Consider the following 24,143-nt stretch of genomic DNA (forward strand, 5'->3'; position numbering starts at 1 on the left):
GTTCTTTCATAATATAAATACAATTGCCAAATACTGTCTAGGCCTAAACTGACATAAGGAAAAAAACCTTTATATAGTTCTATAATCTATTGAAGAAATTGAATTCCTTTCCACAAAAAAGTTCCAGATTCAAATAGCTTTACTTAGGTGAGTTACATTTAAGGAATAAATAATATCTTTCCTACACAAATTCTTTCAGAAAACAAAGGACACATTTAATGAAGCCAGTATTGCTCTATCTAAAAGCAGGTGAATATATTACAAAGGGGGAAAAAAAAAGAAACAACTAAAGACCAACGTCACTCATAAATAGACATGAAAATCCTTTTTTTTTTAGAACAGAAAGACAACTGTTTTATTACACATTTAAACCAGAATGTGATGTGCATCTCAGACAGCTGCTAAGAGATTGTAAAGAAAAAAGAAAAGTCACCATAATTAGACCTCAATTAGAAGACTTGACAGCACCGTTTGTTATATATAGTTTGCCCTAAATTCACCTAGTAATTGGCAAGGCCATCTGTGTTTGCTAATGGATTATACTCAAAAGAAAAAAAAAAAACTTTACATGTGTTCATGATGGAGGATAGTTGTTTTTTTTTTTTTAATTTCTGAATATTATGGAGGTAAAAACATTTTGGTTACGTATATTACCTTTGCATCACCCAAGCCAGAGCTACAAGTGTGCCCATCCCAAAGTATGTTCTGCACCCACTAGTTATGAATTTACCCATCCCTTACACCCACCCTCCCACCTTCCCAGCACCCAGTGAATACTACTACTTCCATGTGTATACCCAAGTGTTGATCAGTTAGTACCAATTTGATGGTGAATACATGTGGTGCTTGTTTTTCCATTCTTATGATACTTCACTTCCAATAATGGGCTCTAGCTCCATCTAGGATAACACAAGAGGTGCTAGTTCACCATGGTTTTTTATGGCTGAGTAGTACTCCATAATAGTATACATATGCCACATTTTATTAATCCACTCGTGTATTGATGGGCACTTGGGTTGTTTCCATATCTTTGCAATTGTGAATTGTGCTGCTATAAACATTCGAGTGCAGGTGTCTTTATTATAGAATGACTTTTTTTCCTTTGGGTAGATGCATAGTAGTGGGATTGCTGGATCGAATGGTAGTGCTATTTTTAGCTCTTTGAGATATCTCCAAATTACTTTCCACAGGGGTTGTACTAATTTGCAGTCCCACCAGCAGTGTAAGAGTGTTCCTATCTTCCACATCCACACCAGCATTTGTTGTTTTGGGACTTTTTGATAAAAGCCATTCTCACTGGAGTTAAGTGATATCTCATTGTGGTTTTGATTTGCATTTCCCTGATGATTAGAGATGTTGAGCACTTTTTTATATGTTTGTTGGCCATTAGTCTGTCTTCTTTTGAAAAGTTTCTCTTCATGTCCTTTGCCCACTTTTCAATGAGATTGTTTGATTTTTTCTTGTTGATTTTCCTAAGTTCTGTATAGATTCTTGTTATCAGCCCTTTATCAGATGTATAGCATGTGAATATTTTCTCCCATTCAGGTTGTCTATTTGTTCTAATGATAGTTTCCTTTCTTGTGCAAAAGCTTTTTAATTTGATCATGTCCCATTTATATATTTTTGTTGCTGCTGTGATTGCTTTGGTGGTCTTCTTCATAAATTCTTTGCCTAGGTGGATGTCTGTAAAAGTTTTCACAACATTTTCTTTTAGAATTCTAATGGTATTATTAGACATGAAAATCCTTAACAACTCACTAGCAAATGAAGCCCAATGATATGTAAAAAGATATGACTGTGATGGTTAATTTTATGTGTCAACTTGGCTAGGTAATTGTACACAGATATTTGGTCAAATATTATTGTCAATGTTGTTGTGAAGCTATTTTTTTTTAGATGACATCAATATTTAAATCAATAGACTTTAAGCAGATTACCCTCCAGAATATGAGTAGGCCTCATTCAATCAGTTGAAAGCCTCAAGAGGAAACAAGCTAACTTCCTGGAGGAAGATATAATTCTGCCAGCAGACTACCTTTGAACTTGAATTACAGCATCAACTCTTCCCTGAATCTACAGCCTGCCAGCCTGCCTTGCAGATTTTGGACTTGCCAACCTCTCCACAATGGAGTCAGCTAATTCCTTAAAATAAATCTCTCTCTCTCTGTTTCTGATTTTGGATTACCTACTGGTGGAAAATCCAGAATGCTTCAAAATACAAAACTTTTGAGTATTGATGTGACATCTTTGCTCTCTCTGATGGTTCAATGTACATGTACTTTGTTTCAGGTCCAAAATTATTAAAAATATTGTATAAAATTACCTTCAGGCTATATGTTTAAGGTATGAAACATACCTTAAACATAGGTGAAACATAAATGAATTTTGTGTTTAGATTTTGCTCCCATCCAATGATATTTTGTTATGTATACACGAATAGTATTCCAAAAAAAAAAAAAAATCTGAAATCAGAAACACTTCTGGTCCCAAGCATATGGGATAAAGGACACCAACCTGTATATCCTATTGGGATCTGTTTCTTTGGAGAACCCTCACTAATACAATGACCAGGTGAGATTTATTCTAGTAATTTAAATATCTATTTACACTAACCATTTTTTAAAATTTCTAAGTATCTTATAAATATTTATACCTACAGATGTCACATACTTATCTTTTTATTAGATCTACAGGTGAAATTTATTTTTTGAAAACACACAGTATCAGAGTGTGGCGGGTGCAGAGACATACTGCCTGGATGCCTGTTCAAGGAAGGACTTGCTGCCCAGTTGTGAGGAGTTTTAGTCAACAGCCTCTGGCTGTCAGCAGCAGGGTTGCCTGAGTGAAGAGAGATGCCTGCTGAGATCAGGCCCTTCCCTGGAGCCTGAGAGACAGTTGTGGGTATAAAGCTGCTTCATCTCAGCAGGGACAACTCTGACAGGTGAGGCTAGTTCTGGAGTCCTATTTGGCTGAGGTTTTGTTGAGCCTGCATGGTGACTTCTCCATGCCCCTCTTGACTTTCCCCTCTACCCCAGCCTTTTTTCTGCTTGCTTCTTTCATAGCTATTCTTCTCTAATATATCCCCTGTACCCCTGACTCCCCATCCTCTGCTCTAGCGCACCTGGGCTGTGACACAGAGAGCACGTATTGTTTTAAACCCTCATTTTAGTTAATTTAGCAGTATTTTGACAAGTCATTTTTCTCTCCTCTCCTCTCCTCTCCTCTCCTCTCCTCTCCTCTCCTCTCCTCTCCTCTCCTCTCCTCTCCTCTCCTCTCCTCTCCTCTCCTCTCCTCTCCTCCCCTCCCCTCCCCTCCCCTCCCCTCCCCTCCCCTCCCCTCCCCTCCCCTCCCCTCCCCTCCCCTCCCCTCCCCTCCCCTCCCCTCCTCTCTTTCTCTTTCTCTTTCTCTTTTTTTTTTTTTTAGCAGAGTCTCACTCTGTTGCCCAGGCTAGAGTGCCGTGGCATCAGCCTAGTTCACAGCAACCTCAAACTCTTGGGCTCAAGTGATCCTTCTGCCTCAGCCTCCCGAGTAGCTGGGACCACAGGCATGTGCCACCATGCTTGGCTAATTTTTCCTATGTATTTTTAGTTGTCCAATTAATTTCTTTCTATTTTTAGTAGAGACAGGGTCTCACTCTTGCTCAGGCTTGTCTCAAACTCCTGACCTTGAGCTATCCTCCCGCCTCGGCCTCCCAGAGTGCTAGGATTACAGGCATGAGCCACCACGCCCGACCTATTATATCTTTATATGGCTTTAAATTATTATCTATCATCCATTCATTTAAACCTAAAAAACTTCGTTTAGCATTTCTTGTAGGACATGTCTAATGGCAATAAATTCTCAGCTCTTATTTATTTGGGAATATTTATTTACTAGGAATGTCTTAATTTCTCTCGCTTTGGCAAGGTAGTTTTTCCAGATATAGAATTTTAGTTGACAGGGTTTTTTTCTTTTGATCCTTTAAATATATCATCCTACTGCCATCTGGCCTCCAAGATTGCTGCTGAGAAATCTGTTGATAATCTCATTCAAGATGGCTATATATGACACATCACTCTTTCTTGTTGCTTTCATGATTCTCTTTGCCTCTGTCCTTCAACAGTTTAATTATAGGGTATCTCAGTGTGAGTCACTTTGCGTTTATTCTGGTTAGAATTTGTAGAAATCTGTAAATTTGTAGATCCATCTATTGCCCCAAATTTGGGAATTTTTCAGCCTTTATTCCTTTCAATAATCTTAGGGACATTTTTTCTCTATCCTCCCCTCCTGAAAGTCCCACAATACATATATTGGTCCTCTGGATGATATCCCATAGGATTCTCTAGGCTCTTTTCACTTTTCTAATTTTTTCTTTTTTCTCCTTGTATGTGATCATTTCAATGTGTTGTCTTAAGGTTTGTTGATGCTTTCTTCTAGCTCAAATGTGCTGTTGAACCCATCTAGAAAATTTTTTATTTCTGTTGTTATACTTTTTAGCTCCAGAATTTGTTTGGTTCCAAATTTATACTTTCTGTCTCTTTATTAAAGTTCTCATTATGTCCATGCATTATTTTACCAATGTTCTACAATTATTTGTCCATATTTTACTTTAGCTCTTTAAACTTAAAGACGGTTGTTTTGAAGATTTTGTCCTGTAAATCTAATGGCTGGGCCATATTAGCGATGGTTTCTGTTCATTTATTTTGATCTTATGACTGAGATATACTTTCCTATTTCTTTGTATGACTTTTGATTATTTTGTTGCAAACTGGGCACTTGAATATTATAATGTGGTAATTCCTTAACTCAAATTCTACTCCTTTCCTAGGCTTTGCTGAGCTGATTTTGCTGTTTTGTTTTTGAAGACTATAATAGTTTATTTGTTTAGATCTTTTCCCCACACTATTTAAAAAAAAACAAAACAACCCTGTATTCCTCTTAGGGTGTGATTGTTGAAGTCTCTCTTCCTTTAGCTCATGTTTAGCTAGGGTTTTGATAGAAATTTTCTTGTATGTCTTGAGCAAATATATAAAGAAATCAGAGAAAATACTTTTTCATTCTTTTCAGGTTAACTCTGGGATAGAACACTTAGCCAGGTTTGCACTGAAACTAGGGATCAGCCTGAGGAAAAAATGTAGGGTCTTCTCTGGTCTTTTATGATAATGTATATTGCCCTGGCATGTGTGTGACTTTCTAAATTTCCCTGTACACATGAATGCTTTTGAATGTCCTCATTGACCAACGAATCTTTCACAGAATTTTTTCTTGGGGATTAGGCAGTATAATTCTATGTTTGAAACACAATCTTTTGTCCCAAGGACCTATAGGTTTTTAGTTTGCTTTGTAGTGTTTTTGCAATGCCCACTGCTTTTCAGGCTGAGTTCCAAGTTAGAAAAAACAAAGGTGAACACCTTGCATCACCCCTTCAGGTAACCCCCAAAATTGTTACAACAGACATACCCAGTGATTTGTGAATTGGATGTGCTCTGCTCCCTCTGGGACCACGGACTAAAGTGCCACACTGTGAACACAGACTACCACCAATTCAAGATTGCTGCTAGAAAGTGTGGGAGTGGGTCAAGGGCAAGTAAAAATATTACAACATTTTCCTAGTATTTTCAAGATTCTTTTTTCTTGTTTTAGCATTTGCTGTACATAGTTGACTATTTTCCAGAGTCCTGACAAAATCGACCTCACAGTTACTGCTTGTTTTTCTATAATTCTATAGAGGAATGATAGCTTAGAGTTGCTTAATACACTATTTTTATGATGTAATTCTCTCTTTAAAAAAATAGGCATTTATAATTCTAAAGTTCCCTCTGAGCACTGTTTTAGATGCATCCCATAAGTTTTGGTATGTTGTGGTGTGTGATTTTCATTGATACGATTTTTCCCTTGTGATTTCTTCATTGCCACATTGATCATTTTATTTTATTTTATTTTATTTTATTTTATTTTATTTTATTTTATTGAGACAGAGTCTCGCTTTGTTGTCCAGGCTAGAGTGAGTGCCATGGCATCAGCCTAGCTCACAGCAACCTCAGACTCCTGGGCTCAAGCAATCCTCCTGCCTCAGCCTCCCAAGTAGCTGGGACTACAGGCACGCCACCATGCCTGGCTAATTTTTAAAATATATTTTTAGCTGTCCAGCTAATTTCTTTCTATTTTTAGTAGAGATGGGTCTCCCTCTTGTTCAGGTTGGTCTCGAACTCCAGTCCTCAAGCAATCCTCCCACCTCGGTGTCCCAGAGTGCTAGGATTACAGGCGTGAACCACCGTGCCCGGCTGCCTTTTTGGGTTTTTTTTTTGTGTGTGGAATAGATATCTTTTATTGTATCATTATTTACATATATGTTTTAGTTATTGTATTTGTTGTTGCTCTAGGGATTACAATATGCCCATTCATTTATCACAATATGCTTCAGATTAATACAAAGTTAATTATACTAAAACCCAAATATTTCGTTCTATTATAGCTTCATTTTCTCCCTCTTTCTTTGGCAATAACATATATTATATATTTGTGAGTCTGCCAAACAATATACTTTTATAATTATTGGCACTAGTCCTCAATCAAAGCCTTAAGAGACATCCTTAACATCTCCCTCTCCCTCTCCCTCAGCCTCCTATCTAATTAACTACTAAGACCTATTTATTCTACCATCTAAATAATCTCAAATTATCTACTTCTCTCCACCTCTACTGCTACCATCCTATTATGAACCTTGCCTTCAATGACACCAAACTTTCCCAGTTTTTCTCCTATAGTACACCTGCACTTGCCTTCCCTCTCACTTTATTTCCCTCTATCTGGCTGCCCCAAATGCTGGAGTTCCTCAGGATTCATTCCTATGTTCTTTATTCCTCTTGCTATAATCTGAACCTTCTCCCTGGGATAACTCACCCTCACCCATTGTTGAGAAACTAGAGAAACCGAATGCTCCATAGCAATTCCAAGCAGTTTCTGTGATGTAATGGTCATCACGTTTGCCTGACACAGCAAGTTCAGGCTGAAGTGAAAGCCAATCTGCCACTTGGTACTTAAGAATCAACAGATTCAATTCAGTAATGTCTCGGGGATCCTGAATAGACTTTTTAAAAAGCTCCAATAAATAATTCATACAAAGAATCCAAGGGTTTAGTGCAATGTCACAGCCCCATATGCTGATAAATATTTTCCTTTTGAAAAAACAAATCCCCAACTGCTAATGGCCCCCTGATTATGTCACCTGAGATGCCTATCATAAGCTCAGTACTGTCTTATCAAGTTGGGTGGGAGCAGCAGCAGCAGTTCCTTATGAACTGGAGATGAGATGTATAAGATTAAACTCCAGCAAGCACAGATTCACAAATAATTTGCATAAGTGTGAGGTGTAGGCTCTCACAGTACTTACTCCTGCTGCATTGCTTTACTTTCTGCAAGATGCCCCTAAGGCATATAAAGAATTACCTAATGGACACGGTGTTGTAGAGGGGAAGGACATGCCTCAAATCATGGTTTGGGTGTGGCAAAGTCATAACATGTAAACAAAATGTTTGTACCTCCATAATATCCTAAAATAAAAAATCTTCAAATTAACGTTTCAAGATCTTCAGATATTGGTTTATAAAACTGTAGAAAGTAATGAAGGCTGTTGGGTGAAGAACAAAGACGAGCAATTGCTTTATAACAAATAATAAAATATGCAACAATGCTGCCATCCACCGCTTCAGCATTGTCCTTTAGAGATAATACAATGCATATTTCATGTTTTAAAATAAGAATATGTGATTTATGTGTTATCTTTTTTAAGTAATTTTATATAGATGTATATATCAAATAGCATTTGAATACAAATAAGAATTTCTTATATGTCATATAATAAATAAGAGTCTGTTATATGGTTATAAAAACAAAAAGAATTACCTAAGAGCAGATGATGAAGAATGGAACAATGTCAGCTTGGTTTATGAATGGGTCTGCATGAAATGCTGGCACCTGCTGAAAGTGAGCCACACTATAATCTGAGAACTTTGATCAGTATATCTGAATGTAGCTTTGGGTGAGAGGAGACATGGCTGGATGTATGGCTATACAATGATTTATAGGAAGTAGCTAATGGTTTTTCCAGTTGTTCAGAGACTTGTAAAGGTCTGGGGAAAGCATATATCGACGGATCTCTCAGAATGAACACACAAGGTGAGAATATCTGTGGGCATGTAAATAATCACTAAAGGTCACCTACTTTAAGTTCTTAATACTTACATAAACAAAAAGAAACCCCATCTTATGGATGTCCATCACCCTTCTTCCTTAGCTACTCTAGAGATTACACAGGGGCCTGTGTATAACTGGCAATGGTGCCAGGAATGGAGGCTATGCATAAGCTCAATGGCATGGACTATTTCTCATGAAGCTAATCTGCCTACTACTAGGACTGAGTGTCTAAACTGCCAAAACTAAAAGCCAATATGGAGCCCTTTCTATCCATCATTCTCTGGGGAGACTAGCTAGCTTCCTGGGGGCAGGTTTATGACATTGGGTCCCTTCTGTCATAGAGGGGAAATAAAATTATTGTCACTGTAATAAAGCTTTTTCTACATATGGGTTTGCCTCCCCATCTGCCATGTTTCATCACTATCATATATGGACTTCTGAGATGCCTCATTCACCATTAAGGTATCCAATATAACAATCTCCCAACCAAGAAACTAATTTCAACATAAGAAAAATGTAGCAATAAAGTCCATGTTCATAAAAGGTATTGCTTTTGCTTTTGAACATGAACCACAATGCCTAGGAGCTAGTGGCCTGATAGACTATTTGGATGACCTACTGAAAAGTAAGCCATCTCACAGCTTGGAGACAATATCATATGGGGTTGGAATATTGTGTAGCATGCAGTGTATGCTTTGTATATCTGGTGTAATTTTTCCCCAAATCCAGAATACATGGATGCAGAAAAGAAATGAAGGTGTAGAAGTGGGTGTGAACCCAGTAACCCACTCATGTTTTTCTTCTCATCCTTGGACTCTGCTGCTTTTAAGGTCTTAGTTCCCAAAACAAGGGGTCAACCACAGGACACAACAATGCTTATGAACTTCATCTGGTGGGCTTCTCTTGCTATGATGCTACTGAACTGATAATTAATTAAGAGTATTAATTTCTCATCTGGCATGAATAATCCCAATTATCAAAGGAAATAGGCTTGTTGCTAAACAATGGAGACAAGGAAGACTTATATTTGGAACCAGTAGAATTCTTTGGAGTAATTATGGAGTAATTGCCATGGAGTACAAACATGGAGTACTGCCATGTTTGCTAGTTGACATCATTGGAAAACTATGACATCCAACAAAGATGGTGTCACCTTAGTGACTGCCTCATATCTCCTAGAAGTGAAAATTTGGTTTCTCTCACCAGATAGTGGTTGAAAGAAAAGGTAACACGAACTGGGTCACAGAAAAATGATGTGATTGAAATCAACACCAACAGTGGCCTCATGATCCATTACAGAAATGAACACTATGACTGTTATGAATATTTTTATGCATATATTAACCCATTATTTTCAATTTCTCTCATAGGCCATCAGACTCAGAAATTACTCTTACACTAGATGAAAACAGTGCATTACCTGGAGTTCATAGACTTGAAATGAACACATGACTGGCAGGACTTGTAGCCCCCTTGCTGGAGAGAGGTGAGTGTTGTCTCATGTAAGGTGAAAGCCTGAACTTTGTATGAAAGATACAAATTCATAGAGAAGGGATGCAGAGTGAATTAGGAATAAAAGGTGCCACCTGGAGCCTATTTGTCTGCCCTCCCCAATGGGCTCAGATTTTCAGTGGGGTGGGGGGGGGATGGGAGGTGCTGATGACACTGCAGGCTGCATTTCCTTGGCTTCCAGATCCACTGAAGATTACAGGACAGAATCAAGGGATAAGGCAAGCTGCCACTCCCTCCTACTCTGCTTCCAGTGGCACCTGGGGCAGGAGCTGTGTCCTTTCTGCAGCTCCAAGTCGTGTTGGACTGGCCTGCCATGCTGGTTGTGTTTCTTCCAGGTGATCCTACCCAGTGGGTTCCAATAACACTACCTTTTCCTTTTATCAGTCAAGTCTAGGGATGTTAGTGGCTTCAGCCTGCTGCTAAATCTTGGAGATTCCTATATATCCCTGTTTGGATTCTCAGCCCTTTCATCACATATATTGACTATTTCCTGCATTAAATGGTCTCTATTGTAAATAGTTAAAGTTGTTTTTATTTTTCTAGTTAGAAACCAGACCCAGTCTAACAACAGAGTGCTCCCTGACCTCATGAAAATTCAGATGTTGCTTCTGTGATTGCCTTTGGGGTCTTCTTCATAAATTCTTTGCCTAGGCCAATATCTAGAAGAGTATTTCCAACATTTTCTTCCAGAATTCTAATAGTTTCACACCTAATGTTCGTCTGTTACCAAGCATGAGTTGATTTTTGTGAGAGGTGAAAGGTGTGGATCTTGTTTCAGTCTTCTACATGTGGCTATCTAGTTTTCCCAGCACCATTTATTGAATAAGGATTCTTTTCCCCAGTGTATGTTTTCGTCTGCTTTGTCGAAGATTAGTTGGCTATATGAGGATGGTTTTATATCTGGGTTCTCTGTTCTGTTCCACTGGCCAATGTTCCTGTTCTTGTGCCAATCACAAGCTTTTTTAATGACTATAGCCTTGTAGTATAGTTTGAAGTCTGGTAAATTGATACCTCCTATTTTGTTTTTATTACCTAGGATTGATTTTGCTATATGGGATCTTCTCTGGTTCCATGTGAAGCGTAAAACTATTTTTTATATATCTGTGAAAAATGATGATGGTATTTTAATAGGGATTGTCTTGACTCTGTAAGTCACTTTGGGTAGTATAGACATTTATTTTAACAATGTTGATTCTGTCGACCCATGAGCATGGTATATTCTTCCACCTGTTTACATCCTCTGCTATTTTCTTCTTCAGTGTTTCATAGTTATCCCTGTAGAGGTCTTTTACCTCCTTAGTTAAATATATTCCTAGGTACTTAATTTTCTTTGTTGCTATTTTGAAGGGAATTGAGTCTTTGATTTGGTTCTCACTTTTACTGTTGTTGGCGTATATGAATGCCTCTGATTTCTTTGTATTGATTTTGTATCCTGAGACTTTATCAAATTCATTTATCAGATCCAGGAGCCTCTTTGTTGAATCCTTGGGGTTTTCTATGTATAACATCATGTCATCAGCAAAGAGTTATAAATAAATATGACCTGATCAAATTAAAAAGCTTTTGCACAGCCAAAGAAACTGTCAGAGCAGACAACCCACAGAATGGGAGAAAATTTTCGCAAGCTACACATCTGATAAAGGGCTGATAACTAGAATCTATTTAGAACTCAGGAAAATCAGCAAGCAAAAAATTAGACAACCCTAGCAAAAAATGGGCAAAGGACATGAACAGAAACTTCTCAAAAGAAGATAGAATGATGGCTAACAAACATATGCAAAAATGCTCAATATCTCTAATCATCAGCGAAATGCAAATCAAAACCACAATGAGATATCACTTAACTCCAGTGAGAATGGCCTTTATCAAAAAGTCCCCAAACAATAAATGTTGGTGTGGATGTGGAGAGATAGGAACACTCCTACGCTGCTGGTGGGACTGCATACTAGTTCAAACTCTGTGGAGAGCAATACAGAGATGCCTTAAAGCGATACAAGTAGATCTACCATTTGATTCAGCAATCCCACTACTGGGCATCTACCCAAAAGATAAAAAGTCACTTTATCAAAAAGACACCTACACTTGAATGTTTACGGCAGCACAATTCACAATTGCAAAGTTGTGGAAACAACCCAAGTGCCCATCAGTTCACGAGTGGATTAATAAAATGTGGTATATATATACCATGGAGTACTATTCAGCTTTAAGAAACAATGGTGAAACAGCATCTCTTATATTATCCTGGGTAGAGTGGAACCCAGTCTACTAAGTGAAGTATCTCAAGAATGGAAAAGCAAGCACCACATGTACTCATCAGCAAATTGGTATTAATGGATCAACACCTAAGTGGACATATAGGAATAACATTTATTGGGTGTTGGGCAGATGGGAGTGGGGAGGAGGGGATGGGTGTATACAAACATAATGAGTGAGATGTGCAATATTTGGGGGATGGTCACGCTTGAAGCTCTGACTCAAAGGGGGAGGGGGGTCATGGGCAATATACTTAACCTTAACATTTGTACCCCCATAATGTGCTAAAATAAAAAAAAAGAAAATTCAGATGTCATCAGCTTACCCTACTGTCATGAATAGGCTGCCTTTGTAAATGTTATATCTTTGATCAGAGGATCCATAATATTTATTTCTCCAGTTCAGGATTTCTCAAGCTCAGTACTGTTGACATTTTGGGCCAGATAATTCTTTGTTGTAGGGATTATCCTGTGTGTTGCACAATATCGGTTAGCATTTCTGGCCTCTACCTATCAAATGTCTGTATCACCTCCCTCTCAGGGTATGATAAGAAAAATGTCTCCAGCAATTACCAAATGTCCCCTGCTGGGGTGAGGAGTGGAACAAAATTGTCCCTTGTCCCTTGTTGAGAACCACTGCTTTAATTAAAAAGCTGATTTTAAAAAACCCAGCATGGTTATTTCTTTTTCTCCTTTTAAGCAATGCTTTACGTTTGAACTAATCCCTGCCTGTTGTGTTTCAGTATGGTTATAATGGTCTAGTTCAATATAGATGGCTGCAGCCAATCATATATATGATAATTTTATTTTTTCAATCTACACTTGTCAGTCACTTGCCAATACAAAATGTCCATCCTATGTGAAATGTTGCATGTGATACCACAAAGATGTTTCTGAGGTATTCCAACCCATGTGCTGCCATCTTACATGAACATCTTGCTGTATCTATTCATTAATTCAATCCACATTTACTGAGTATTCACAGAGAGTTAGGCTTATTTATAAGCATATGAATGAGCAATTTGAGGACAAAAGTATGGCTTCCAGTCCATCATAATTGGGCATAACAGCATGACATCCACAGCCTAATCAAAATAGTGATTTTTGATATTCTACTCTCCTTCTATGGAAGTAGGTGGAGAGCTCTGTAGGCTCACTGAGTTGAGTTACATTTTTCTATATTTAACTCACAGTTATCTTTATTCAGTAATCATTTTTGTAATCTTGAAATTTATAAACTGTCTTACATTCCCCAAAATCAATCATGTGTATTTTTATTATTCAAATATTTCCTATAGAATTATGTTATAAACTACATTAAATTTGACATATTCTATAGCCTTGTCCTGAATGGTCATGGAATTCTTTTTAGTTCTAAAAAACAGAATCCTTAATATAGTGTCTAGTCTCTGTGTATTCATTATTTTTAACTGGTTGTTCTTGTTTTGCACATGTTCATCCACAATGGAAAAGCATTCCATTGTTCATTACTGACTAAATCCCCTGTAGCTCACTATGCCTGACTGCTTCAACAGTGGTGAGCTGAGAATGGTGATGGAGATGATGAAGGAGCAGTTACAGCCATAAGCTCCTTCATAAATGTAGTAAGATTGTCATCAGTGTTATTCTAACATCCAGAAGCATATTTGGAGGCATTTGAATATGTCAATAACTGTTCATTGAGACTAGAAGGGCACTAGCAGTGGGATACAGAATTACTTGCCAGTGAGAAACTCCTTGACCAGAGGTGTCTGTAAGGGATGGTTGTTTCCTTTTGCTGAGTCCCCACCCAGAAAGGGTCCCAGGAATAGCGAGAGGATAGGACACAGCAGATATCCTGCCCCATCCCCTGGAAAAGTGAAAGCAGTGCAGTTAAAACAAGCACACCCAGTTCTGTGTCCTATGATTGCCTCACCTCCCCTTCCAGCCTTCCATCTCCCTACACCTGCTCCTTCCCCATCACCTTCCTGACTGCTTTTTTCACGTCCTTGTTCCTCAGCGTGTAGATCAGGGGGTTGAGGGTGGGCGCGAGGATCATGTAGAGCACCGCAAGTGCTTTGCTCTGGTCCTGGGAGTAGTTGTCCTTTGGCTGCAGATACAAAAACATTATGGTCCCATAGAAGAGTGAGACCACTATCAGATGGGAGGCGCAAGTCCCAAAAGCCTTTTTCCTTCCTTCTGCTGAGCGCATTTTCACTACTGCCCTGGCAATGCACGCATAGGAGGTCAGGATGATAGAGACAGGCATGCCTAGGATGATCAGCCGGGCGATAAACATTTTGGACTCTGTTGGGCCAGTATCCACACAGGAGAGTTTAACAATGATCAGCAGCTCACAGAAGAAGTGGTCCACATGCCGGTTTCCACACCGAGGCAGCACCATGGCCATTGAGGACTGTAGGAAGGAGTTGGCAAAGCCAGAGGACCAGGACGCTGCCGCCAGGAGGTGACACAGCCTGGGGTGCATGATAGAGGCATAGCGCAGAGGCCAGCAAACGGCAACGTAGCGGTCCACCGCCATCACCGCCAGGAGCACACACTCGGTGGAACCAAGTGCCAAGGCCACCCAGTACTGGACCATGCAGCCGGCATAGCTGATTTGCTTGTTGCCTCCCCACATGTTTACCAGCATCTGGGGCACAATGCTGGTGGTGAAGCAGAGGTCAAGCACAGAGAGGTTTCTGAGAAAGAAGTACATGGGCGTGTGGAGACGAGCATCCAGGATGGAGAGCGAGATGATGGCCACGTTACCCACCAGGGTTACGCTGTAGAACATCACGACAAAGAGAGAGAGGGCCAACTCCAACTTGGGCCTCTGGGAGAAGCCCACCAAGATGAAACCCCCACCGACACTGTCATTAGCTGTTTCCATCTCCTCCTCAGCATTGACCCTGGAGGGAGATCCTAGGCCTCTGGAGTGGATTCAAGGGGAATAGGCAGGTAATTAATACACATAATGGATTTATTGCACAAACATGAGACCTGCATATGACCCAAATTCTATTTTATTCTTGTTTCTTCTTCTCTTTTCCAACTTATTCCCCCCTGCCGCTGGATGAGACCCCAGCAGTTTCCTGGCCTCTGTGGTAATACAAGTATTACAGCCACTCTAAGTCATTAATAGAATCTAAATACACTAATTTGGAGCCCAGTATCATGGATACTCAGAGCCTCATTTAAGAGTGAGGGACTGGGAGGATCAAGATGGTGGACGAGAAACACTGCCAGAAAGAGTGTCTCTGCAGAAAAGACAGATTCTAGCAGAAATTAGAAAAAAGCAGCAAGAAGGCGAGCATACAGTAGACGAGGGCCGGAAGGAGGGGTACCTGAGGCCCCGGGAGACTCCACGAGAGGAGGCTGCAGAGGAGAACTGGTAGCTGAGACCACCGGAGCAGCCCAGAGACCAGCGGGAAGGGTAGGTAGATAAATCACCTTTCCCCTCCCCTGCATTTGGGACTGCTGGTGGGCTCCCCAGCGGGTGGAGAGACCTTCGGACACCAGCCCAGAGATGGCCGCCGCCACCTAGCGGTGAGCCTGTAGCAGACGTGGCACCAGGCTCCCAACTCCCTCGGGGCACCTCCGTGTGCACAGACCCGAGCCGCGCGGCAGGCGCCATATTGCCTCCTCCTCCCCCCAGCGACCCTACCAGCAGCTGCCCAGAGAGACAATACAGCCACCAGCTGGAGGCACTCAAGGGAATGGGACCTTCCCTTTTGGGACCCTAGGCTGACTAAGGGGAACTCAGACTGTGAGCTCCCTACCCGCCAGCCCTCCCAGGTGCTGCTGGCACGGTGATTCCAGGAGAACAGTGCCAACTCAGAGGCTGAGAGACACAGACACAGCTTGGGCTCCCTGTGGGTGAATTGGGACAGGAACTCCTCTCCCTGGTGGGGATACAGTTTGAACTCTGGGACCCAGAGGTCGGACCTGCAGACCAGATCCCCTGAACCGAGGGCTACCATTGCCCGGGACACAGAGGGTATATTTGTGAACAGCCTGCTGAGGTGTGTGTGCCTCCAGGGGCAGATCAGCGTCCTAGAGGGCTACCCTCCCACCAAACGGAGGCCATGCGCCCAGCCCAGGTAGCTTTTCTGTGCAGGGAACCTCCCCGCCACCATCACAATCCGGGGAGGCCTGGTGGTGTGTGGTCTGGCCTGCTGGCAGAGGCCCAGGAGTAGCTGTGGAGTTGGGGAGGGTGGAAAGAAGTGAGGCCTGCTCCAGACTGCGGGTCTCAGACAGCCCCACCCCCACAAGCAGACTTTCTGGCTAAGTGGGACCATTCCAGCCCCGCCCTGACAGCTTTTCCTGGAAGCATTGAACAGAACTTTGACCCCTGCTAAAGGCATTGGTGGTGCCTGAGGGCAGGCTTACCCAACCCAGCTCCGCCCAGAACAAGAGCTGATAACAGGACACAAAAACAACAGCATAGCCTGTTCCTCCAAGCAAGCACCACCTACTGACAGGGAAGGCATCTTGCACAGCCTTTTCACGGCACCCACTGACTCATTATACAGGGAGTGGTCGAATCTCACCCACAGACACCGTCTAACAGCTCAGAAATTAAACAAGGCGTGTGAATACCCCCAAAAAACACCTAAAGGAAAGAAACAACAACTGATTGACATGGGAAGAAATCAGCGAAGGAACTCAGGAAATATGAAGAACCAAACAGAAAACACACCCCCAAAGAGGAGCACCAGCCCCCTAGAAACGGACACCAACCCAAATCAGGCAACCAAAATGACAGAAGAGGAATTTCGTATGTGGATCATAAGAACACTCACTGAGCTGCAACAACAACTCAATAACCAACACAAAGAAACCACAAAAAGCCTCCAGGACCTAGAACAAAAGTTCACTAAAGAAATAGACACAATGAAGAAAAGTTTAACTGAACTCCTGGAAATGAAGAATCAATTCAGGGAACTACAAAATACAGTGGAAAGTCTCAAGAACAGGGTAGATCAAACAGAAGAAAGAATCTCAGAGCTTGAAGATAACACCCTCCAACTAAATAAAACTATCACAGAGATAGAGCAGAGAAACAAGAGAAAAGAGCAAAGCCTACAAGAGATGTGGGATTGTGTGAATAAACCTAATGTGAGGGTCATAGGGTTACCAGAAGGGGAAGAGGACAACACCCAAGGGTTGGACAAGCTATTTGAAGATATAATAGAGGAAAATTTCCCAGGCCTTGCCCAAAATCTCGATATACAAGTTCAAGAAGCTCAGAGGACCCCTGGGAGATTCAATGCAAACAGGAAGACGTCACGACATGCAGTCATCAGACTGACCAAAATATCAACTAAAGAGGCCCTTCTAAGAGCTGTAAGACGAAAGAAGCAAGTGACATACAAGGGAAAGCCAATTCGAATAACACCAGACTTCTCTAATGAGACTTTACAAGCAAGGAGAGACTGTGGCCCGATTCTCACTCTTCTGAAACAAAACAATGCCCAGCTTAGAATCTTATTCCCTGCAAAACTAAGCTTCATATATGAAGGAGAAATAAAGACATTCTCAGACAAGCAAAGTCTCAGAGAATTCACCAAGAGAAGACCAGCCCTACAAGAAGTACTCAAAACAGCGTTACCCACAGAACACTATAATAAAAACTCATGAATATAAAAACAGCCAAATCCCAAAGATTAAAGGCCAGATAATACAATGGCTCAAGAGAGAAATCAAAGCAACAACATCCAACCCAACAGAATGAACAGTAATCTACCTTACCTATCAGTTCTCTCAATAAATGTGAATGGCTTAAACTCTCCACTCAAGAGACATAGGCTGGCTGAATGGATAAGAAAATACAGGCCAAGTCTATGCTGTCTTCAGGAAACACATCTAACCTGCAAGGATGCATATAGACTAAAAGTAAAAGGGTGGAGATCAGTATTCCAGGCAAGTGGAAGCCAAAAGAAGGCTGGCGTGGCAGTTCTAATTTCAGACGATTTAGTTTTTAAAGCAACAAAAGTAGTGAAAGACAAAGAGGGTCATTATATAATGGTGAAGGGCACAGTTCAACAAGAAGAGATAACAATTTTAAATATATATGCACCCAACTTAGGTGCACCCAGTTTCATAAAGCAAACCTTACTGGATCTAAGCAAATGCATTAATAGCAACTCCATAATCACTGGAGATTTCAACACCCCACTGATGGCACAAGACAGATACTCCAAACAGAAAATTAATAAAGAAATAATGGACTTAAACAAAATCCTGGAACAACTGGGTCTGACTGACATCTACAGGACATTCTACCCAAAATCCACTGAATATACATTCTTCTCATCAGCTCACGGGACATTCTCTAAGATTGACCATATCCTAGGACACAAAGAAAATCTCAAGAAATTTAAAAAAATAGAAATCATACCATGTACCTTCTCAGATCACAGTGGAATAAAAGTAGAAATCAACCCTAACAGAAACTCACATTTCTACTCAAAAACATGGAAATTAAACAACCTCCTACTAAGTGATTATTTCATAAATGAAGAAATCAAGATGGAAATAAAAAAATTCTATACTCCTACACTGCTGGTGTGACTTCAAATTAGTTCAACCTCTGTGGAAAGCAATATTCAGATATCTTAAAGTGATACAAGTGAATCTACCATTTGATCCAGCAATCTCATTGCTGGGCATCTACCCAAATGATCCAATGACACTCTACCAAAAATACACCTGCACTCTAATGTTTATAGCAGCACAATTCATGCAAGGCTGTGGAAACAGCCCAAGTGCCCATCAATCCAAGAATGGATTAATAAAATGTGGTATATGTATACCATGGAGTACTATTCAGCTCTAAGAAACAATGGTGACATAGCACATCTTATATTTTCCTGGTTAGAGCTGGAACCCATACTATTAAGTGAAGTTTCCCAAGAATGGAAAAACAAGCACCACATATACTCACCAGCAAATTGGTATTAACTGAACAGCACCTAAGTGGTCACATAGGTACTACAGTAATAAGGTATTGGGCATGGAGGAGGGGGGTGGGTATATACATATATAATGAGTGAGATGTGCACCATCTGGGGGATAGTCATGCTGGAGACTCAGACTGAGGGGGGGAGGGGGGAAATGGGCATTTATTGAAACCTTAAAATCTGTACCCCCATAATATGCCGAAATAAAAAGAAAATTATACCATAAAAAAAAAAAGTGAGGGACTATGGCAGCCCCTATCTTCCTACCCTTCTCTCCCAACCCTGTGGTCTGTGCTGTCCCCAGGGTCGTCCTCTTTGAGCCATGTGCAGGGGAAGGGAAAGGGTTAGAAGAAAGCTCTTACTCTTCCAAGACAGCTTCTGCTCTGTGGCCCTGGCAGGTGTTTAAAGGGCTGACTATTCCCTCAGGGGAAACATGTGGCTTCCTCAGAGGCCTGCAGTCCCCAGCTTCTCCTTCTGAGGCAGCCGTGCCACCTTTTGTAGCCTCTGGAGATCCAGTGTCCCCTTGCAGTTTCCTGCTACTTGGTACCTTTCTCCTCACCTCCGTGGCCCTACTGGGTAAGACTCAGGAAAGCCCTGCTCAGGGCTCTCTTAACACAGGGAGCTCCTGCTGTCTTTTGCCTCAAAACAGCTGCAGCAGCGAAGACTTGCCCTGTTCCACCCCTGTTGCAGTGGTCGGCACTTTTCTTATCCTGTAGAATTTCTGCACGAGTTGGGCTTGGTTCTCTCTGCCCCTCCTAACTGTAATATTCATTTCTTGCTGTCTCTAGGTAGGTCTCTGCTGGAGCTGCCCACCGGGAGTCTCTTGAGGCGAGGCGGCAGAAAGCCTCAAAATGCCACTTCCTGTTTTCACGGGCAGCCTTGTACTCACACCACTCCTTACTCCAAATGAACCTCCACAGTTGTCTCTTCTCTCCATTCTGTTAACCCTTTTTAGTTTTTCAAGTGGATGAAGCTACTCTGAGTAGTTGTCAGGAATCAAAACTATTTTTTAAAGTTATTTTCTTATAAATTCTATGTATTGCTGTCTTTTTCACACTGGCTATGAAACTTGAGTAAAATATAAGGCAGAGAGAAATGATGATAAGAACCAAGATATTGGTTCTTATGTATCCAAGGCAGTTGGTTACTCAGTAAGAACCTTTTTGGGGTAGCTTCTGTCCATGCCTCTGAATGAAAAGTGAGTCATAATAAGGTAACAGATCACAAATGAGCAAGAAGGCAAAGGATGAATTGCAAAGAAAGGCACCATGAAAGAAACCAAAAATTTGGTAACAAATTCATTCCATTTGAATAGAAGTTGAATGGCACTTCAGGCAATGAGGTGAAAGATTATTTCTGTATTTGTCATTAACCACTCTCTGTCGGTTCTCTGTGTGACTCCTCAAGATGTCCATCTGCTGTTAAACAGCAACACTCCATAGTGTTGCCTTCAAGACAGACAGCCATTGCCTTCAAGAAACAATGAGATATCCAGGGCTCTCCAATTTTATTTTCCCTTCCACTAATCATGCTGAGATTAAGAGAGACTTTTTCTTAGTAAAGAGTAGCCTTCCTCCCTGCACTGGCATGCTTCCTTTCCATTGGTTTGGAGGTTATTACTGATGCTCTTTGTCATGCCTTGGACTGAGCATGTTGAGGTGGTCAGGACAGGGTGCTGGGGCACACTCAATGTGTTTCAGTGTTTTCTACCATCAGTCTGATTCATTGGGTAGGGAGAGTTTTACATACTATAACATTGAATAATTTTATGCTAATCCATACCTAAATTTAAAAGTCACAAGTGAAAATTACCAGGCGGGTGAGATTAGGAAAGGAAGATTGATCTGGGTAATTTAGGATTGAACAGAAGCAAGAAGGATACACACAGGATACATGAAAGAGTGGATTCCTAGGCACTCTGAGTCTGTAGCTCAGAGGGTGACACAGGAAGGACAGGAGGTAGACAAGTAGCCTAAGGTGGTGTTTATTTTGTGCATGGTTAAATCTCTAGCAGTTGCCAAATGTTACATTCAGTTAATATCTCTCCAAAGATCCCAGTGTGTGATCTTTGAATCAAATATGGAATGTCTATATTTTCTTTAACCCACATAGAATTTTTAGAATTGGGGATTTTCTTTTTAAAAATTGATATCTCTAGACTCTTATAAGTCACTGGTATAACTAAGCTGATGTTCATCCAACACACTAATCTACTGGAGGTAAATTTTAAATAGTTTCCAGTCCTCGCAATTGCCTACCCCCTCCTGCTCCACCTGCGGTATATGTCCAACTTACTTGTCCTCTGTCTGCAGGCATGTGAGATTGGACCTCATGTCTCTGCTGTCTAAACAGGGATCTTGTGTCATATGACTCTGTGGCCCCTTCAAATCCAGACAGTTCCAGTAAGGCCCATGAGGAATCTGCAGGTTTCTCTGCTTTTTGTTGCAAACTCTTTCATGTCCTTCCTAGATGGAAGCTTGGCATATCTTATAAATCTGAATAACATGAACTTGGCCAACAGAAACATGGTGACAAAAATCCCATAGACTGGTGGAGAAAAGAACTCATCTTTATTTTCTTTGACTACTTTAAAGTGTTTATTACAAGGGTCAACTGTGATGAGAGTCACTTTTACTCTTTTAAATCATAGTAATTGAATCTCACAGTGTCACTACGAGGTAGTTAGAGAAGATATTAATAGCCTTATATTATAACCAACTAATTAGCCTGTATTATGTCAAATAGCATACAAGTGGCAGAAATCCAGGGCAACTAGCTATAAATCCCTTGCATTTCCCACCACATAATGTCTTCCCTACAGAAACTGTTCATATTCTTCACTGGGGTTATGATATAAAAGTGGTGGTGAAGATAAAGGGATTAATTAGAACAAAAGGAATTAATTCATCAGGGACTTTGGAGAAGTTCCTGGAATTGGATAAAACAAAGAATCAATGATAATGTTAAAGTCATTATCATTATTATAACAATAATGGATGAATTTACTAAATGATTCTTATTTAGAAAAAATAAGTTAGAGAAACTTGGTAATACTGTGCTGTAGGCTTGAACTATTGAACATGAACTCAAGAGGCCTCTGTTCAACTCCTGGTTCAACTACACTTACTACATGTGTAAACAGAAAGATCTTTAACCTTTCTGGGTCATAGTTTACTCATCTATAATATGAGAATAACAATATCACAACATTACTCTTTTCACAGGATTAAAATCTTAAAAATTATAAAAGATCATACAGGTGAAAGTAAATTTAAACTGTTATTCACTAGATTATAATAATGATAATGGTAGTAGCAAGAATAATGGTAACATTTCTCAAGTGCACACTGTGAGTTTAACAATGTGCAAAGTCACCTTGCATGCATTACCTTATTTTATATTCATAATAATCTCTGAGGTTGTTCATGTTAAAGCCCCATTTTACAGAGTAGAAAGATGAGACTTACAGTGACTTAGTCATAAGTTCAAGGCCATATGCCCAGGTTATGGTAGAACCAGGACTCAAAGTCAGAACTCATTGTCCCTAAACTATCATACAACAATGCCTTTATTATTTTAGGTGGCTATGTATATACTTATTTGTATTTTATCTCTCCTGGTGCCTGGTGCATGACAGGCTCTTAGTAAGCATTTGCAGAGGGAAAGGAGGAGGTGGAGCTGTCGGAATGGAAGATATTCAGCAAAAACACGGCCAATCCTGATATTCAAGATTGTAGAGAGGGTAGAAAATAGCAGTGTTCATCCCTAGGGTCATCATTATATACTGAAGTATCTTTTTTTATTTTAAAAAAAGCTGCCTAGAAGCTTGAAAGCATTTACGACCAGGTTCATGCTGATGGGCCTGAGTGGGGCACTCATGAATAGAACTGCATCTCCGCTTACCAGGCCCTTCCAACTAAAACCTGGCATCTGTAGACTGAAGACAAAGGAACACACTCACCATCACAGACATTTTTCAGTCTAACATGTTGAGTGTCACATTCTTCTCATGTTCTTTATCATCCATTTGAGGTCCTAGTATTGGGTGAGAGAGAAGAATTCTTGTGGAGAAGAAAAGGGAGGCTGTGCTAGGGCTGTCCAAGACACACAGCTCTCATCTCCTGTTATAAACAAACCTGCTGCCAAAGCAGCCAAGACATGGAACTGTGCTTTCTCTGTGCCAAGGCTATTTATCAAGCCTCAGACTATGTAAACCTGACCTGCTACAACAATAAGTTGTGACCAGGGAAACAAACTGGGGTTTGGCGAAATTGCCTGTGCTTCCTTTGCTTCCTCTTCCTACTGCTCTTCCTGCTTCAGCCCTGAAACCATTTTGCTTTGTCTCACTCTTAGAAATGCTTTGGAGCACCAAAACTGTCCTGATTTTCTTCCCTCATTTTTCCCCCAGTGGTGGAGATGAGGCAATATCCTGGAGTCTTTTGGGAAAGGATCTGTAGTGGATCACAGGGCAATGCATATCTGGTGCACCCAGCCTTTCTATTAGCTAAGTCGATTTCTGGCACCTCTCAGCTGAGAGCCTGCCCAGCAGTGCCTGAAGACCAAGCAGGCTTTAATCTGTCTGTGTGGCTGGGAGTTCTTTCTGCCTGTCCTGAAGACTTTAGTTTATTATTGCAGGCAGCTTTTTTGTTGTTGTTGTTTGGTTTTTTTGAGACAGAGTCTTGCTTTGTTGCCCAGGTTAGAGTGAGTGCCGTGGCGTCAGCCTAGCTCACAGCAACCTCAAACTCCTGGGCTCAAGCAATCCTGCTGCCTCAGCCTCCTGAGTAGCTGGGACTACAAGCATGCACCACCATGCCCGGCTAATTTTTTTACATATATTAGTTGGCCAATTAATTTCTTTCTATTTATAGTAGAGACGGGGTCTCGCTCTTGCTCAGGCTGGTTTCCAACTCCTGACCTCAAGCAATCTGCCCACCTTGGCTTCCCAGAGTGCTAGGATTACAGGCGTGAGCCACCACGCCCGGCCGTGCAGGCAGCTTTTATACTATATGCCCAGGGAAGTGTGATGACCTCACATGTCAAATCCACAAGCAACCCTCACTTGTTTACTCCATAGAAACATCCCTGAAGGAGGATCCCCACAGCAACCAATTAATAGAAAGTGAGGGGCCCTGGAGAGAAGAGATGGATAGCAAGGGAGCTGAAGTAGCTGAAGCAGTAACTCCTATTTCTCTAAGCTTCCTCTCAACTTCTAAAATTTGTAGGTGAATAAATATTTTATTAAATGCTTAGTAGTGTTTAA

The 24,143-nt window shown here is 40.9% G+C and overlaps 1 long non-coding RNA gene across 1 annotated transcript in view; it reads left to right on the top strand.

Moving 5' to 3' along the window:
- Positions 1-24,143, top strand: part of LOC105865095 (uncharacterized) — a 39,022-nt gene that overhangs the window by 2,945 nt on the left and 11,934 nt on the right. Inside the window, exon 2 of the long non-coding RNA XR_012912859.1 lies at positions 9,546-9,661. This is a non-coding gene — a long non-coding RNA (uncharacterized LOC105865095). The remainder of the gene's footprint in view (positions 1-9,545; positions 9,662-24,143) is intronic.

Source organism: Microcebus murinus, chromosome 17, assembly GCF_040939455.1.
Source record: "Microcebus murinus isolate Inina chromosome 17, M.murinus_Inina_mat1.0, whole genome shotgun sequence".
Taxonomy (NCBI): Eukaryota; Metazoa; Chordata; class Mammalia; order Primates; family Cheirogaleidae; genus Microcebus; species Microcebus murinus.